We start from the raw sequence: 12,974 nt of genomic DNA on the forward strand, positions 1-12,974 counted from the left end.
CAGTTGTCGTCAAACTTGATGCGGTGACAAAGCTGTCGAAAACCACTTCCTGCATACACCATCATGAAATACAGCAAAGTCCTGAACGGGCCCGCCATCGCCAAGCCGGTTCCAGGCCCCAGAGAGCGACTGATGTTGCACGACTTATGTAGCTCGAAGTGATGTACGTAGATCGCCCAAGATTCGTTGTCCAGAAGACGGGAATTTCCAAATTCGTTGGCCTGCCGTATTCCACTTTCCGCTTGATCCTCAAATCGGTTATACTGGAATTGTCCCGGTGATGCAGCTTCGCAGTCGCCGTCAAACTCGATGCGGAGACAAAGCTGTCGAAAATCACTTCCTGCATACACCTGGATGAAATACAGCAAAGTCGTGAACAGCCCCATCATATCAGAGCCGGTTACACGCCCCAGAGAGCGACTGATGTTGCACGACCTGTGCAGCTCGAAGTGATGTACGTAGATCACCCAAGGTTCGTTGTCCACAAGACCGCATCTTCCATTCGTTGGCCTTACATATTCCACTTTCCTCTTGATCCTCAAACCGGTTATACTGGAATGGTCCCGGTGATGCATCTGCGCATTCGCCGTCAAACTCGATGCGGTGACAAAGCTGTCGAAAATCACTATCTGCATACACCTGCATGAAATACAGCAAAGTGGTAAACGCCCCCGCCATCGCAGAGCCGGTTCCACGCCTCAGAGAGCGACTGATGTTGCACGACTTATGTAGCTCGAAGTGATGTACGTAGATCGCCCAAGACTCGTTGTCGAGAAGAAGGCAATTTCCAAATTCGTTGGCCTGCCATATTTCACTTTCCGCTTGAACCTCAAATCGGTTATACTGGAATGGTCCTGGTGATGCATCTGCGCAGTCGTCGTGAAACTCGATGCGGTGACAAAGCTGTCGAAAATCACTTCCTGCCTACACCTGCATGAAATACAGCAAAGTCGTGAACGGCTCCGCCATCGCAAAGCCGGTTCCAAGCCCCAGAGAGTGACTGATGTTGCAAGACTTATGTAGCTCGAAGTGATGTACGTAGATCGCCCAAGGTTCGTTGTCCAGAAGACCGCACCTTCCGAATTCGGTGGCCAGACATATTCCCTTTTCTGCATGATCCTCAAATTGGTTATACTGGAATGGTCCCGGTGATGCATCTGCGCAGTCACTGTAAACACGATGTGGTGACAAAGCTGTCGAAAATCACTTCCTGCATACACATGCATGAAAAACAGCAAAGTCGTGAACGGCCCCGCCATAGCAAAGCCGGTTACACGCCCCAGAGAGCGACTGATGTTGCACGACTTATGTAGCTCGAAGTGATGTACGTAGATCGCCCAAGGTTCGTTGTCCAGAAGACCGCACCTTCCGAATATCCGCGCAGTCGCCGTCAAACTCGATGCGGTTACAAAGCTGTCGAAAATCACTTTCTGCATACACCTGCATGAAATACAGCAAAGTCGTCAATGGCCCCGCCATCGCAGAGCCGGTTCCACGCCCAAGAGAGCAACTGATGTTGCACGACTTTTGTAGCTCGAAGTGATGTACGTAGATCGCTCAAGGTTCGTTGTCCAGAAGACCGCACCTTCCGAATATCCGCGCAGTCGCCGTCAAACTCGATGCGGTTACAAAGCTGTCGAAAATCACTTTCTGCATACACCTGCATAAAATACAGCAAAGTCGTCAACGGCCCCGCCATCGCAGAGCCGGTTCCACGCCCCAGAGAGCAACTGATGTTGCACGACTTATGTAGCTCGAAGTGATGTACGTAGATCGCTCAAGGTTCGTTGTCCAGAAGACCGCACCTTCCGAATATCCGCGCAGTCGCCGTCAAACTCGATGCGGTTACAAAGCTGTCGAAAATCACTTTCTGCATACACCTGCATGAAATACAGCAAAGTCGTCAACGGCCCCGCCATCGCAGAGCCGGTTCCACGCCCCAGAGAGCAACTGATGTTGCACGACTTTTGTAGCTCGAAGTGATGTACGTAGATCGCCCAAGATTCGTTGTCGAGAAGAAGGCAATTTCCAAATTCGTTGGCCTGCCATATTTCACTTTCCGCTTGAACCTCAAATCGGTTATACTGGAATGGTCCTGGTGATGCATCTGCGCAGTCGTCGTGAAACTCGATGCGGTGACAAAGCTGTCGAAAATCACTTCCTGCCTACACCTGCATGAAATACAGCAAAGTCGTGAACGGCTCCGCCATCGCAAAGCCGGTTTCAAGCCCCAGAGAGTGACTGATGTTGCAAGACTTATGTAGCTCGAAGGGATGTACGTAGATCGCCCAAGGTTCGTTGTCCAGAAGACCGCACCTTCCGAATTCGGTGGCCTGAGATATTCCCTTTTCTGCTTGATCCTCAAATTGGTTATACTGGAATGGTCCCGGTGATGCATCTGCGCAGTCACTGTAAACACGATGTGGTGACAAAGCTGTCGAAAATCACTTCCTGCATACACATGCATGAAAAACAGCAAAGTCGTGAACGGCCCCGCCATAGCAAAGCCGGTTACACGCCCCAGAGAGCGATTGATGTTGCACGACTTATGTAGCTCGAAGTGATGTACGTAGATCGCCCAAGGTTCGTTGTCCAGAAGACCGCACCTTCCGAATATCCGCGCAGTCGGCGTCACTCGATGCGGTTACAAATCTGTCGAAAAGCACTTCCTGCATACACCTGCATGAAATACAGCAAAGTCGTGAACGCCCCCGCCATCGCAGAGCCGGTTCCCCGCCCCAGAGAGCGACTGATGTTGCACGACCTATGTAGCTCGAAGTGATGTACATAGATCGCCCAAGGTTTGTTGTCCAAAAGACCGCACCTTCCGAATATCCGCGCAGTCGCCATCAAACTCGACGCGGTGACAAAGCTGTCGAAAATCACTTTCTGCATACACCTGCATGAAATACAGCAAAGTCGTCAACGGCCCCGCCATCGCAGAGCCGGTTCCACGCCCCAGAGAGCGACTGATGTTGCACGGCCTATGTAGCTCGAAGTGATGTACATAGATCGCCCAAGGTTTGTTGTCTAAAAGACCGCACCTTCCGAATATCCGCGCAGTCACCATCAAACTCGACGCGGTGACAAAGCTGTCGAAAATCACTTTCTGCATACACCTGCATGAAATACAGCAAAGTCGTGAACGCCCCCGCCATCGCAGAGCCGGTTCCCCGCCCCAGAGAGCGACTGATGTTGCACGACCTATGTAGCTCGAAGTGATGTACATAGATCGCCCAAGGTTTGTTGTCCAAAAGACCGCAACTTCCGAATATCCGCGCAGTCGCCATCAAACTCGACGCGGTTACAAATCTGTCGAAAATCACTTCCTGCATACACCTGCATGAAATACAGCGAAGTCATGAACGGCCCCGCCATTGCAGAGCCGGTTCCAAGCCTCAGAGAGCGACTGATGTTGCACGACTTATATAGCTCGAAGTGATGTACGTAGATCACCCAAAGTTCGTTGTCCAGAAGACCACACCTTCCAAATTTGTTGGCCTGACATATACCACTTTCCGCTTGATCCTCAAATCGGTTATACTGGAAGGGTCCCGGTGATGCATCTGCGCAGTCGTCGTCAAACTCGAGGCGGTGACAAAGCTGTCGAAAATGACTTCCTGCATACACCTTCATGAAATACAGCAAAGTCCTGAACGGGCCCGCTATCGCAGAGCCGGTACCACGCCCCAGAGAGCGACTGATGTTGCACGACTTAAGTAGCTCGAAGTGATGTACGTAGATCGCTCAAGGTTCGTTGTCCAGAAGACCGCACCTTCCGAATATCCGCGCAGTCGCCGTCAAACTCGATGCGGTTACAAATCTGTCGAAAATCACTTCCTGCATACACCTGCATGAAATACAGCAAAGTCGTGAACAGCCCCGCCATAGCAGAGCCGGTTACACGCCCCAGAGAGCGACTGATGTTGCACGATATATGTAGCTCGAAGTGATGTACGTAGATCACCCAAGGTTCGTTGTCCAGAAGACCGCACCTTCCATTCCAGTCGTCGTGAAACTCGATGCGGTGACAAAGCTGTCGAAAATCACTTCCTGCCTACACCTGCATGAAATACAGCGAAGTCATGAACGGCTCCGCCATCGCAAAGCCGGTTCCAAGCCCCAGAGAGTGACTGATGTTGCAAGACTTATGTAGCTCGAAGTTATGTACGAAGATCGCCCAAGGTTCGTTGTCCAGAAGACCGCACCTTCCGAATTCGTTGCCCTGACATATTCCACTTTCCGCTTGATCCTCAAATTGGTTATACTGGAATGGTCCCGGTGGTGCATCTGCGCAGTCACCGTCAAACTCGATGCGGTGACAAAGCTGTCGAAAATATCTTCCTGCATACACCTGGATAAAATACAGCAAAGTCGTGAACAGCCCCGCCATAGCAGAGCCGGTTACACGCCCCAGAGAGCGACTGATGTTGCACGATATATGTAGCTCTAAGTGATGTACGTAGATCACCCAAGGTTCGTTGTCCAGAAGACCGCACCTTCCATTCGTTCGCCTTACATATTCTACTTTCTGCTTGATCCTCAAACCGGTTATACTAGAATGGTCCCGGTGATGCATCTGTGCATTCGCCGTCAAACTCGATGCGGTGACAAAGCTGTCGAAAATCACTTTCTGCATACAGCTACATGAAATACAGCAAAGTGGTGAATGGCCCCGCCATCGCACAGCCGGTTCCACGTCCCAGAGAGCAACTGATGTTGCACGACTTTTGTAGCTCGAAGTGATGTACGTAGATCGCCCAAGATTCGTTGTCGAGAAGACGGCAATTTCCAAATTCGTTGGCCTGCCATATTTCACTTTCCGCTTGATGCTCAAATCGGTTATACTGGAATGGTCCCGGTGATGCATCTGCGCAGTCGTCGTGAAACTCGATGCCGTGACAAAGCTGTCGAAAATCATTTCCTGCATACACCTGCATGAAATACAGCGAAGTGGTTAATGGCCCCGCCATCACAGAGCCGGTTCCACGCGCCAGAGAGCAGCTGATGTTGCACGACTTTTGTAGCTCGAAGTGATGTACCTATATCGCCCAAGATTCGTTGTCCAGAAGACGGCAATTTCCAAATTCGTTGGCCTGCCATATTCCACTTTCCGCTTGATCCTCAAATCGGTTATACTGGAATTGTCCCGGTGATGCAGCTTCGCAGTCGCCGTCAAACTCGATGCGGTGACAAAGCTGTCGAAAATCGCTTTCTGCATACACCTGCATAAAATACAGCAAAGTCGTCAACGGCCCCGCCATCGCAGAGCCGGTTCCACGCCCCAGAGAGCAACTGATGTTGCACGACTTATGTAGCTCGAAGTGATGTACGTAGATCGCTCAAGGTTCGTTGTCCAGAAGACCGCACCTTCCGAATATCCGCGCAGTCGCCGTCAAACTCGATGCGGTTACAAAGCTGTCGAAAATCACTTTCTGCATACACCTGCATGAAATACAGCAAAGTCGTCAACGGCCCCGCCATCGCAGAGCCGGTTCCACGCCCCAGAGAGCAACTGATGTTGCACGACTTTTGTAGCTCGAAGTGATGTACGTAGATCGCCCAAGATTCGTTGTCGAGAAGAAGGCAATTTCCAAATTCGTTGGCCTGCCATATTTCACTTTCCGCTTGAACCTCAAATCGGTTATACTGGAATGGTCCTGGTGATGCATCTTCGCATTCGCCGTCAAACTCGATGCGGTGACAAAGCTGTCGAAAATCACTTCCTGCATACACCTGGATGAAATACAGCAAAGTCGTGAACGGCTCGGCCTTCGCAAAGCCGGTTCCAAGCCCCAGAGAGGGACTGATGTTGCAAGACTTGTGTAGCTCGAAGTGATGTACGTAGATCGCCCAAGGTTCGTTGTCCAGAAGACCGCACCTTCCGAATTCGGTGGCCTGACATATTCCACTTTTTGCTTGATCCTCAAATTGGTTATACTGGAATGGTCCCGGTGATGCATCTGCGCAGTCACTGTAAACACGGTGTGGTGACAAAGCTGTCGAAAATCACTTCCTGCATACACTTGCATGAAATACAGCAAAGTCGTGAACGGCCCCGCCATAGCAGAGCCGGTTACACGCCCCAGAGAGCGATTGATGTTGCATGACTTATGTAGCTCGAAGTGATGTACGTAGATCGCTCAAGGTTCGTTGTCCAGAAAACCGCACCTTCCGAATATCCGCGCAGTCGCCATCAAACTCGACGCGGTGACAAAGCTGTCGAAAATCCCTTTCTGCATACACCTGCATGAAATACAGCAAAGTCGTGAACGCCCCCGCCATCGCAGAGCCGGTTCCCCGCCCCAGAGAGCGACTGATGTTGCACGACCTATGTAGCTCGAAGTGATGTACATAGATCGCCCAAGGTTTGTTGTCCAAAAGACCGCACCTTCCGAATATCCGCACAGTCGCCATCAAACTCGACGCGGTGACAAAGCTGTCGAAAATCACTTTCTGCATACACCTGCATGAAATACAGCAAAGTCGTCAACGGCCCCGCCATCGCAGAGCCGGTTCCACGCCCCAGAGAGCGACTGATGTTGCACGACCTATGTAGCTCGAAGTGATGTACATAGATCGCCCAAGGTTTGTTGTCCAAAAGACCGCACCTTCCGAATATCCGCGCAGTCGCCATCAAACTCGACGCGGTTACAAATCTGTCGAAAATCACTTCCTGCATACACCTGCATGAAATACAGCGAAGTCATGAACGGCCCCGCCATTGCAGAGCCGGTTCCAAGCCTCAGAGAGCGACTGATGTTGCACGACTTATATAGCTCGAAGTGATGTACGTAGATCACCCAAAGTTCGTTGTCCAGAAGACCACACCTTCCAAATTTGTTGGCCTGACATATTCCACTTTCCGCTTGATCCTCAAATCGGTTATACGGGAAGGGTCCCGGTGATGCATCTGCGCAGTCGTCGTCAAACTCGATGCGGTGACAAAGCTGTCGAAAATGACTTCCTGCATACACCTTCATGAAATACAGCAAAGTCCTGAACGGGCCCGCTATCGCAGAGCCGGTACCACGCCCCAGAGAGCGACTGATGTTGCACGACTTAAGTAGCTCGAAGTGATGTACGTAGATCGCTCAAGGTTCGTTGTCCAGAAGACCGCACCTTCCGAATATCCGCGCAGTCGCCGTCAAACTCGATGCGGTTACAAATCTGTCGAAAATCACTTCCTGCATACACCTGCATGAAATACAGCAAAGTCGTGAACAGCCCCGCCATAGCAGAGCCGGTTACACGCCCCAGAGAGCGACTGATGTTGCACGATATATGTAGCTCGAAGTGATGTACGTAGATCACCCAAGGTTCGTTGTCCAGAAGACCGCACCTTCCATTCCAGTCGTCGTGAAACTCGATGCGGTGACAAAGCTGTCGAAAATCACTTCCTGCCTATACCTGCATGAAATACAGCAAAGTCGTGAACGACTCCGCCATCGCAGAGCCGGTTCCAAGCCCCAGAGAGTGACTGATGTTGCAAGACTTCTGTAGCTCGAAGTGATGTACGTAGATCGCCCAACGTTCGTTGTCCAGAAGACCGCACCGTCCGAATTCGGTGGCCTGACATGTTCCACTTTCTGCTTGATCCTAAAATCGGTTATACTGGAATGGTCCCGGTGTTGCATCTGCGCAGTCACTGTAAACACGATTCGGTGACAAAGCTGTCGAAAATCACTTCCTGCATACACCTGGATGAAATACAGAACAGTCGTGAACAGCCCCATCATATCAGAGCCGGTTACACGCCCCAGAAAGCGTCTGATGTTGCACGACTTTTTTAGCTCGAAGTGATGTACGTAGATCACCCAAGGTTCGTTGTCCTGAAGCCCGCACCTTCCATTCGTTGGCCTTAGATATTCCACTTTCCGCTTGATCATCAAACCGGTTATACTGGAATGGTCCCGGTGATGCATCTGCGCATTCGCCGTCAAACTCGATGCGGTGACAAAGCTGTCGAAAATCACTTCCTGCATACACCTGCATGAAATACAGCAAAGTGATGAATGGCCCCGCCATCGCAGAGCCGGTTCCACGCCCCAGAGAGCAACTGATGTTGCACGACTTTTGTAGCTCGAAGTAATGTACGTAGATCGCCCAAGTTTTGTTGTCGAGAAGACGGCAATTTCCAAATTCGTTGGCCTAACATATTCCACTTTCCGCTTGATCCTCAAATCGGTTATACTGGAATGGTCCCGGTGATTCATCTGCGCATTCGCCGTCAAACTCGATGCGGTGACAAAGCTGTCGAAAATCACTCTCTACATACACCTGCATAAAATACAGCGAATTGGTGAATGGCCCCGCCATCGCAGAGCCGGTTCCACGCCCCAGAGAGCAACTGATGTTGCACGACTTTTGTAGCTCGAAGTGATGTACGTAGGTCGCCCAAGATTCGTTGTCCAGAAGACGGCAATTTCCAAATTCGTTGGCCTGCCATATTCCACTTTCCGCTTGATCCTCAAATCGGTTATACTGGAATTGTCCAGGTGATGCATCTTCGCAGTCGCCGTCAAACTCGATGCGGTGATAAAGCTTTCGAAAATCACTTCGTGCATACACCTGCATGAAATACAGCAAAGTCGTGAACGCCCCCGCCATCGCAGAGCCGGTTCCACGCCCCAGAGAGCGACTGATGTTGCACGACTTATGTAGCTCGAAGTAATGTACCTAGATCGCTCAAGGTTCGTTGTCCAGAAGACCGCACCTTTCGAATTCGGTGGCCTGACATATTCCACTTTCCGCCTGATCCTCAAATGGGTTAAACTGGAATTGTCCCGGTGATGCATCTTCGCAGTCGCCGTCAAACTCGATGCGGTGACAAAGCTGTCGAAAATCACTTCCTGCATACACCTTCATGAAATACAGCAAAGTCGTGAACGCCCCCGCCATCGCAGAGCCGGTTGCGCGCCCCAGAGAGCGACTGATGTTGCACGACTTTTTTAGCTCGAAGTGATGTACGTAGATCACCCAAGGTTCGTTGTCCTGAAGACCGCACCTTCCATTCGTTGGCCCTACATATTCCACTTTCCGCTTGATCCTCAAACCGGTTATACTGGAATGGTCCCGGTGATGCATCTGCGCATTCGCCGTCAAACTCGATGCGGTGACAAAGCTGTCGAAAATCACTTTCTGCATACACCTGCATGAAATACAGCAAAGTGGTGAATGGCCCGCCATCGCAGAGCCGGTTCCACGCCCCAGAGAGCAACTGATGTTGCACGACTTTTGTAGCTCGAAGTGATGTACGTAGATCGCCCAAGATTTGTTGTCGAGAAGACGGCAATTTCCAAATTCGTTGGCCTGACATATTCCACTTTCCGCTTGATCCTCAAATCGGTTATACTGGAATGGTCCCGGTGATTCATCTGCGCATTCGCCGTCAAACTCGATGCGGTGACAAAGCTGTCGAAAATCACTTTCTGCATACACCTGCATGAAATACAGCGAATTGGTTAATGGCCCCGCCATCGCAGAGCCGGTTCCACGCCCCAGAGAGCAGCTGATGTTGCACGACTTTTGTAGCTCGAAGTGATGTACGTAGGTCGCCCAAGATTCGTTGTCCAGAAGACGGCAATTTCCAAATTCGTTGGCCTGCCATATTCCACTTTCCGCTTGATCCTCAAATCGGTTATACTGGAATTGTCCCGGTGATGCATCTTCGCAGTCGCCGTCAAACTCGATGCGGTGACAAAGCTGTCGAAAATCACTTCGTGCATACACCTGCATGAAATACAGCAAAGTCGTGAACGCCCCCGCCATCGCAGAGCCGGTTCCACGCCCCAGAGAGCGACTGATGTTGCACGACTTTTTTAGCTCGAAGTGATGTACCTAGATCACCCAAGGTTCGTTGTCCTGAAGACCGCACCTTCCATTCGGTGGCCTTACATATTCCACTTTCCGCTTGATCCTCAAACCGGTTATACTGGAATGGTCCCTGTGATGCATCTGCGCATTCGCCGTCAAACTCGATGCGGGGACAAAGCTGTCGAAAATCACTTTCTGCATACACCTGCATGAAATAAAGCAAAGTGGTGAATGGCCCCGCCATCGCAGAGCCGGTTCCACGCACCAGAGAGCAACTGATGTTGCACGGCTTTTGTAGCTCGAAGTGATGTACGTAGGTCGCCCAAGATTCGTTGTCCAGAAGACAGCAATTTCCAAATTCGTTGGCCTGCCATATTCCACTTTCCGCTTGATCCTCAAATCGGTTATACTGGAATTGTCCAGGTGATGCATCTTCGCAGTCGCCGTCAAACTCGATGCGGTGATAAAGCTGTCGAAAATCACTTCGTGCATACACCTGCATGAAATACAGCAAAGTCGTGAACGCCCCCGCCATCGCAGAGCCGGTTCCACGCCCCAGAGAGCGACTGATGTTGCACGACTTATGTAGCTCGAAGTGATGTACGTAGATCGCCCAAGTTTTGTTGTCGAGAAGACGGCAATTTCCAAATTCGTTGGCCTAACATATTCCACTTTCCGCTTGATCCTCAAATCGGTTATACTGGAATGGTCCCGGTGATTCATCTGCGCATTCGCCGTCAAACTCGATGCGGTGACAAAGCTGTCGAAAATCACTCTCTACATACACCTGCATGAAATACAGCGAATTGGTTAATGGCCCCGCCATCGCAGAGCCGGTTCCACGCCCCAGAGAGCAACTGATGTTGCACGACTTTTGTAGCTCGAAGTGATGTACGTAGGTCGCCCAAGATTCGTTGTCCAGAAGACGGCAATTTCCAAATTCGTTGGCCTGCCATATTCCACTTTCCGCTTGATCCTCAAATCGGTTATACTGGAATTGTCCAGGTGATGCATCTTCGCAGTCGCCGTCAAACTCGATGCGGTGATAAAGCTTTCGAAAATCACTTCGTGCATACACCTGCATGAAATACAGCAAAGTCGTGAACGCCCCCGCCATCGCAGAGCCGGTTCCACGCCCCAGAGAGCGACTGATGTTGCACGACTTATGTAGCTCGAAGTAATGTACCTAGATCGCTCAAGGTTCGTTGTCCAGAAGACCGCACCTTTCGAATTCGGTGGCCTGACATATTCCACTTTCCGCCTGATCCTCAAATGGGTTAAACTGGAATTGTCCCGGTGATGCATCTTCGCAGTCGCCGTGAAACTCGATGCGGTGACAAAGCTGTCGAAAATCACTTCCTGCATACACCTTCATGAAATACAGCAAAGTCGTGAACGCCCCCGCCATCGCAGAGCCGGTTGCGCGCCCCAGAGAGCGACTGATGTTGCACGACTTTTTAGCTCGAAGTGATGTACGTAGATCACCCAAGGTTCGTTGTCCTGAAGACCGCACCTTCCATTCGTTGGCCCTACCTATTCCACTTTCCGCTTGATCCTCAAACCGGTTATACTGGAATGGTCCCGGTGATGCATCTGCGCATTCGCCGTCAAACTCGATGCGGTGACAAAGCTGTCGAAAATCACTTTCTGCATACACCTGCATGAAATACAGCAAAGTGGTGAATGGCCCGCCATCGCAGAGCCGGTTCCACGCCCCAGAGAGCAACTGATGTTGCACGACTTTTGTAGCTCGAAGTGATGTACGTAGATCGCCCAAGATTTGTTGTCGAGAAGACGGCAATTTCCAAATTCGTTGGCCTGACATATTCCACTTTCCGCTTGATCCTCAAATCGCTTATACTGGAATGGTCCCGGTGATTCATCTGCGCATTCGCCGTCAAACTCGATGCGGTGACAAAGCTGTCGAAAATCACTTTCTGCATACACCTGCATGAAATACAGCGAATTGGTTAATGGCCCCGCCATCGCAGAGCCGGTTCCACGCCCCAGAGAGCAGCTGATGTTGCACGACTTTTGTAGCTCGAAGTGATGTACGTAGGTCGCCCAAGATTCGTTGTCCAGAAGACGGCAATTTCCAAATTCGTTGGTCTGCCATATTCCACTTTCCGCCTGATCCTCAAATGGGTTATATTGGAATTGTCCCGGTGATGCATCTTCGCAGTCGCCGTCAAACTCGATGCGGTGACAAAGCTGTCGAAAATCACTTCCTGCATACACCTGCATGTAATACAGCAAAGTCGTGAACGCCCCCGCCATCGCAGAGCCGGTTCCACGCCCCAGAGAGCGACTGATGTTGCACGACTTATGTAGCTCGAAGTGATGTACGTAGATCGCCCAAGGTTCGTTGTCCAGAAGACCGCACCTTCCGAATATCCGCGCAGTCGCCGTCAAACTCGATGCGGTGACAAAGCTGTCGAAAATCACTTCATGCATACACCTGCATGAAATACAGCAAAGTCGTGAACGGCCCCGCCATTGCAGAGCCGGTTCCACGCCTCAGAGAGCGACTGATGTTGCACGACTTATGTAGCTCGAAGTGATGTACGTAGATCACCCAAGGTTCGTTGTCCAGAAGACCGCACCTTCCAAATTCGTTGCCCTAACATATTCCACTTTCCGCTTGATCCTCAAATCGGTTATACTGGAATGGTGCCGGTGATGCATCTGCGCAGTCGTGGTCAAACACGATGCGTTGACAAAGCCGTCGAATATAACTTCCTGCATACACCTGCATGAAATATAGCATAGTCGTGAACGGCGCCGCCATAGCAGAGCCGGTTACACGCCCCAGAGAGCTACTGATGTTGCACGACTTTTTTAGCTCGAAGGGATGTACGTAGATCGCCCAAGATTCGTTGTCCAGAAGACGGCAATTTCCAAATTCGTTGGCCTGCCATATTCCACTTTCCGCTTGATCCTCAAATCGGTTATACTGGAATTGTCCCGGTGATGCATCTTCACAGTCGCCGTCAAACTCGATGCGGTGACAAAGCTGTCGAAAATCACTTCGTGCTACACCTGCATGAAATACAGCAAAGTCGTGAACGACCCCGCCATCGCAGAGCTGGTTCCACGCCCCAGAGAGCGACTGATGTTGCACGACTTTTTTAGCTCGAAGTGATGTACCTAGATCACCC

General features: G+C 50.8%; 1 long non-coding RNA gene across 1 annotated transcript; it reads right to left on the minus strand.

Annotated features, from left to right (window-relative positions):
* Nucleotides 1-311: 311 nt before the first annotated feature.
* On the minus strand, nt 312-12,407 carry LOC125943611 (uncharacterized). Its single transcript, XR_007465794.1, has 3 exons — nt 12,163-12,407; nt 10,895-11,002; nt 312-350 (listed from the first exon to the last, which is right to left on the minus strand). It is a non-coding gene; the product is annotated as an uncharacterized LOC125943611 (long non-coding RNA).
* Nucleotides 12,408-12,974: the final 567 nt, after the last annotated feature.

This window comes from Dermacentor silvarum, chromosome 2, assembly GCF_013339745.2.
Source record: "Dermacentor silvarum isolate Dsil-2018 chromosome 2, BIME_Dsil_1.4, whole genome shotgun sequence".
NCBI lineage: Eukaryota > Metazoa > Arthropoda > Arachnida > Ixodida > Ixodidae > Dermacentor > Dermacentor silvarum.